The sequence below is a fragment of the Lactuca sativa genome, chromosome 8 (genome assembly GCF_002870075.4).
Source record: "Lactuca sativa cultivar Salinas chromosome 8, Lsat_Salinas_v11, whole genome shotgun sequence".
Lineage (NCBI taxonomy): Eukaryota > Viridiplantae > Streptophyta > Magnoliopsida > Asterales > Asteraceae > Lactuca > Lactuca sativa.
In genome coordinates this window covers 140,060,595-140,066,012 of record NC_056630.2, presented here as the reverse complement: position 1 = coordinate 140,066,012, position 5,418 = coordinate 140,060,595, and positions in this window count along the sequence as shown.

Sequence of the window (5,418 nt, the reverse complement as noted above, 5' to 3'; positions counted from 1 at the left end):
AGTTAATAATATATATATGTATAAGAGTAAAGTCAGTTTTACCGCTAGTACGCCTCATTCACGAAGCCGGTCTATAAGGTGGGTATAAGGTTGTTGCCTATAAAATGGCAACTTAATGGGTGTCCACTCTCACCCACCGCTTGCTTGACTGGTGGAGGGTCGTTAGCCGAACGGGTTTGACAGGACTAGAATTCTCCCTTCATTAAAAGTATTTAATGATAATACTAAGTAACTAAACTCTTAATAATACCCAATCTTAGTTACTTAGGAAAAATGTGAATAAGGTGCTAATCCATGAAATTACACTTTGCACTTTGTTTAAGTCGTTAGTGGAGCGTGTGTGGTTAACCGGCACACTAACTTGGACTTAACAAGGTAGGTAAAGGGTGACTTAATATTTATCATAGTATCGATGGAGCGTGTGTGGTTAACCGGCACATCGATTGAGGGGTAATTTATTAAGGGTACCAAGTGATTTGCATGGTTACTTCACACCTTGTTTTGTGATCCTCGGCATCCCAGTCACAAAACCTGAAGGGCACACTCGAGATTGAAACATGCCATTGAACAGTTCAATGAATCTCAAAGATCTAGGAGTTTCAAATCCAATTAAAACCTAATTATACATTTCGTTTATCTTGGTGGAAATTGGTGAATCGTCATTCACCTACCTTCAAATATTTTATAGCTTGGATTACGGCATACCTCTTCTAAGTTATAAAATAGTTTGTTGGGTCCTAGCCTTAATATTTCATATTGGGTGTCATATTAAGGACTTTAAATCAACTATCTTGAATATCTCCAAAAAAATGTCTGGTTTAGACACCTATGATCTTCCCAAATCTCTTGAAACAAGGTTTCCTAATGAAGATGATGTCCCTTGGATATCATACTTCTTTCACCTCCCCAATTAATCTCCCTAACCCACAAGTTCTTGAAAAGTTTAAGGTCACTCAAGCCCTATTGGCAAGGCAAGGTCTAGGTGTGAGCACATCTTGGAGATGTAGTCACATATTGACAAGCCGGGAGAGTTGGGTGTCAAAGTCTTGAGAAAGTTGGTGGTTCAATCACTTTCTAAGTCACATAGTGAGTTCCTTTGGGACACCTATGTAACAGACTATGACAAGACCCTTAATGATCTTATCTATTTGCTAAGATCAACTTCCTAAAACTTTATGGACATTGACAATGATGACATTGGATATCCAGTAAAGCATTCTCTTCCCAATGGAAAGGGATCGGCCATAGTCAACTCGGTTGACCAAATGGTAAAGAGAAAAGCTAAGTCTGTGATAGTCCCGTGTACCATTATCAAAGGGTCCATATGTTTATATTGCCAAAGGAAGGGGCATTGGTTGCAAAGCTGCCAAATTTACCTAAGGATGTTAAAGTCAATAAGTTTGACTCTACTTCAGGTAGATTCCACTATCAAACTCTGTTAAGTTTCTATTCTGAGATGCTTGATACATGATGTGACTGGGTCACATGGTGATGTTTTAAGAATCAAAGAAAAAGGTGAAGAAACTTAAAGAAAGAATATGCTGAATCTGATCGCATAGATGGATTTCTATCGCGTAGTTTGAAGATCGGATTCTTGAGCTACTTCTCAGGAGTTATGAGATATTGCTTAGGAATAGATAACAACAAGTTTTCATATGGATTGTAAGGATAAGTTTTTTCCGCAAAGTTTTAAAATAAAAGAAAATTTTTGATTTTATTTATCTTAAAATATCCTTACAATGGCATTTGAGGAAAAATTGTTGCTTATATGATTCCATTAAGAGCAAGAGTGGAAATATGAAATTGATTCTTTCATTTGTGGTAATGTCTAAATTTACCAAATAAGGAAAGATTCTCATCACCCAAGTTTCAAGTGGACCGAAACTTGGAGTCATGCAAGTTGTATAGCATGATGAATGAGAACTTTCAAGTTTTGGAAAATTAAGACTAATTACTCGGCCACATGGATGTGTGAGTCAAGTAAAGGACTAAGGGATCGAGTACACATTCTTGTGCACTGATTAAGTCCACCACAAAAGATTGATAAGACTATTCGTCATAGTTTACTAAAGCTCAGTAAATATGATTATACTTACAAGCTTAAGTGTAACTCTGAGACATTGGAAAAGGTTCCAATGTATGGCAGAGCGAATAAGAAGAATCAATTTAGGCAGAAGGATAAAAGTTTCTCAAATCTGAAAAGATGGGAGAGTACTTTAGTATCAGCTTTTGTGATCATCTTAATGATTAAGAAACCATAGCACAATTAGTTCTCTAAGGAAATCTTAGTGCATTCTTATGACTAAGAAGAGGGATCTTGAATTGTTGAAATGGTTAAGTCAAGAAGATGAGTCATACTTCGTTCCAATACAAGTCTTAGAGTCATACTCCAAGATTGTAACTTGAGTGACATGTCTTAAAGAAGGTTTAAAACACTTGTCAAATGTAAGAGTAAAAGTTTTCTACTCTTGTACATTTGAAATTGGTAAGTTGTGATGTTTTGGATAAAACAAAGACCAACTTAGGCCAATTGGGTAAAGTGTTTTTCTTGATTAGAATCCGCACTATCTCTTGGATGTTTGACAAGGGAGTCTTATAGGTCAAGAGGACAGTGGGAGTCTTAAAGGTCTTGAAAGTCTCAAGAACTAATCAAGAGTAAAACCTGAAGTTCTTCACTAGCACACGACTTGAGGTTTATAACCTATCGTGTTGACATAGTCTGTGCCCATTCCAGTTAAAGTTGGCTTTGCATATGAGTTCTTAGAGTTCTCAGTTTGTTGCATAACAACTTGGAAGCAATGGCAGGCCCTTGAGCTGCCAGGTGGCAAGAAGTTAAGATTGAGTTCAATCCATATGGTTTTGGATTTGTCATTATCTTTGTCTTGTGATTATGGTTTGACAAATTCACATGGATAAGAACACATACACCAGTAAATCTAAGTGTCATAAGGTTTCTCTTCGATTCATGAAAATGATGGTGAGGAAACACTTTCACTAAGTAGATTTTAGCCAGATAGCAATTGTGATATTTGCATTCTCAAAGTCGTTAGTGGAGCGCGTGTGGTTTACCGGCACACTAACCTGGACTTGTGAGAAGTGGCAAAAAGGTCTAACCATTATGATTACGGCATACCTCTTCATAATTGTTTAGACACACAAGTGTGCTATCTAAGGGAAGGTGTATGATTTTGATAAAGTTTTATCAAAACAATCTAGCATCAGAAATCTGAACTTTGGTAAGAAAGTCAATGAAGTATTGATTTCTAGAAGTCTAGCTGATTTCTGAGTACATGTCAAAGCTAGTGGGAGCATAAGTGTTATGCTATTAATCATCATGTTAGTGGGAGCATGATAATTATGATAAGTATTGCAAGTTAGCAATGTTAATTATAGAAAACAAAAGTTCCAACTGGGAAAGAGTTGTTTTGCTATAATTAAGGGAGAGGAAATTATACTTCATATCAAATCTATAAGGTTTAGATCTGAGGTTTTAATCATTTAGTCAAGGATATATATATGAATTTCATGTTGGAATGGCTCAACATAAGGAAATTCTGTATATGGGTTCATTATTTGCGTTCTAAAATTCGATTATGATTACGGCATCCCTTTTCATAATCTGAATTATGAGAACTTGGCAAATTGAAATGGAAATGTTATAGCAAAAGACTGGTTTAGTCTTTATGTGAGACATCATGAATCGTTTCCCATATGCTTCGGATATAGGATCGATTACATGTGCTATATTCATCCATTCTAAAATTTTCCAGATGCCTGGGGCATTAAGAAGGGAAAAGGTTTAGAAGTGGATATGACTAAAAGGATTAAACAATTGTCGAGGACAATCTAAGGTTTACCAAAGATTGGTTGCTCAAGGACAATTGGAAGTATAGTGATAATTCTGGAAGGACCATATTGACATAATCTGTAAGGAGGCAACTCTTGTTCAGAAGTGATAGTCAAAATGGAATCTGGAAATGTTTCAAAGTTAGAATTTTCAATCTGTGAAAGATTAAGGAAACTTAATGCAAGAAGGATATTTCCAAGGAGTGGATCTCCTTTGGAATACTCTGTAATGATTGTTGCCAAGTCTTTATGACTTTGTGCATAATCATTACGAGAGGATCAATGCATATAAGTTTAGAATCTAACAGATTTCAGTAAATGGCATGAATTTGGAATTCTTGCATTTGCAGTAAGGATTTGGGAGTGTGAAAAGAGAATCATTGAAGTTATGTTCAATTGATCTAGTTCACAAAGTAAAGATCATAGACAAACATAGTATGCATACTTGGTGTGTGGCATGACTAGTGTTTAAGAAAACATAGTGTACATGCTTGGAGCATGGGACACCTATTGTTTTAAATTCAAGAATAAAGTTGATAGCTGAAACAGTATACATTGAATAATGTGTAATCATATGGTGATAAATAAAAGGTGTTTTATTTATGTTCAAAGAGTTGATACCATATTGGATTCAATTATTATTGTGTTTCACTTTGCATGTTTTGACTTCCCGAATAAATTGGGTTATTCTTCTGGAATGACTAAGTTATTCAAACTATCCACAGTCGGTCATATTTTGGAAGTAGATATGAATTAAGACTGTCATGATGGGTTGTAGAGGTCTAAGGTGTTGGACAAGGCTACAACAATCATGAGTGCTCATAAGTTCTGAGTATTGGATTCAACCCGCGCTCATTGGAATCACTTCATGGATTTTATCACGAGTGATCATGAGACGATAATATCTTATATTCTTCAAACCTAGAGATATGAGTTGTTACTATGAGTTGATAGTACATTGATTGCACGAAACCGCATTTGGTAACTCTGTGCTATAAAACGTGCCTTTGTGTATGATTCAACAAGTAGTAGAACAAGCCATATGAGTCGAAGTTTATCCGTTCCTTTTACCTTCGGGATAAAAGCGATATCTGTGGGCCCCTCGATGATTTGATGATGACAAATGGAAGTGCTCGGCCGGGCCAGGACTGATTTGATTTGTTCAATTAGTCAGTTGTCATAAATCGGAAATCGGGAAACAACAAATGGACAGAGAGAATGATTATAATCCATGTCTCAGTCCATATGATATCTAGAATGGAGGAATATATGATCCCTTATCTAATGGACAAGTCACTGACAAAGGTCAGAGTTCATCTACAAGGTCAGAGTTCGACAGAAGCTTTTTTGAGAGCTACGATTGCCGGTCGGTTCTTGAAGTCATTCGCAATAATAGTTTTAGACTTATCCAAGTGGGAGACTGTTGGATTAATGTCTAAGTCCATAACTATATTTGGTAAGACTTGACCCGACCCGGCATGGTCCATTTGGGTTGCATGACATCATGCACTTGGATAGACTAAATGAGAGAAATAAGACACTTATGGTTATTAATATATTATAAGTTCTAGT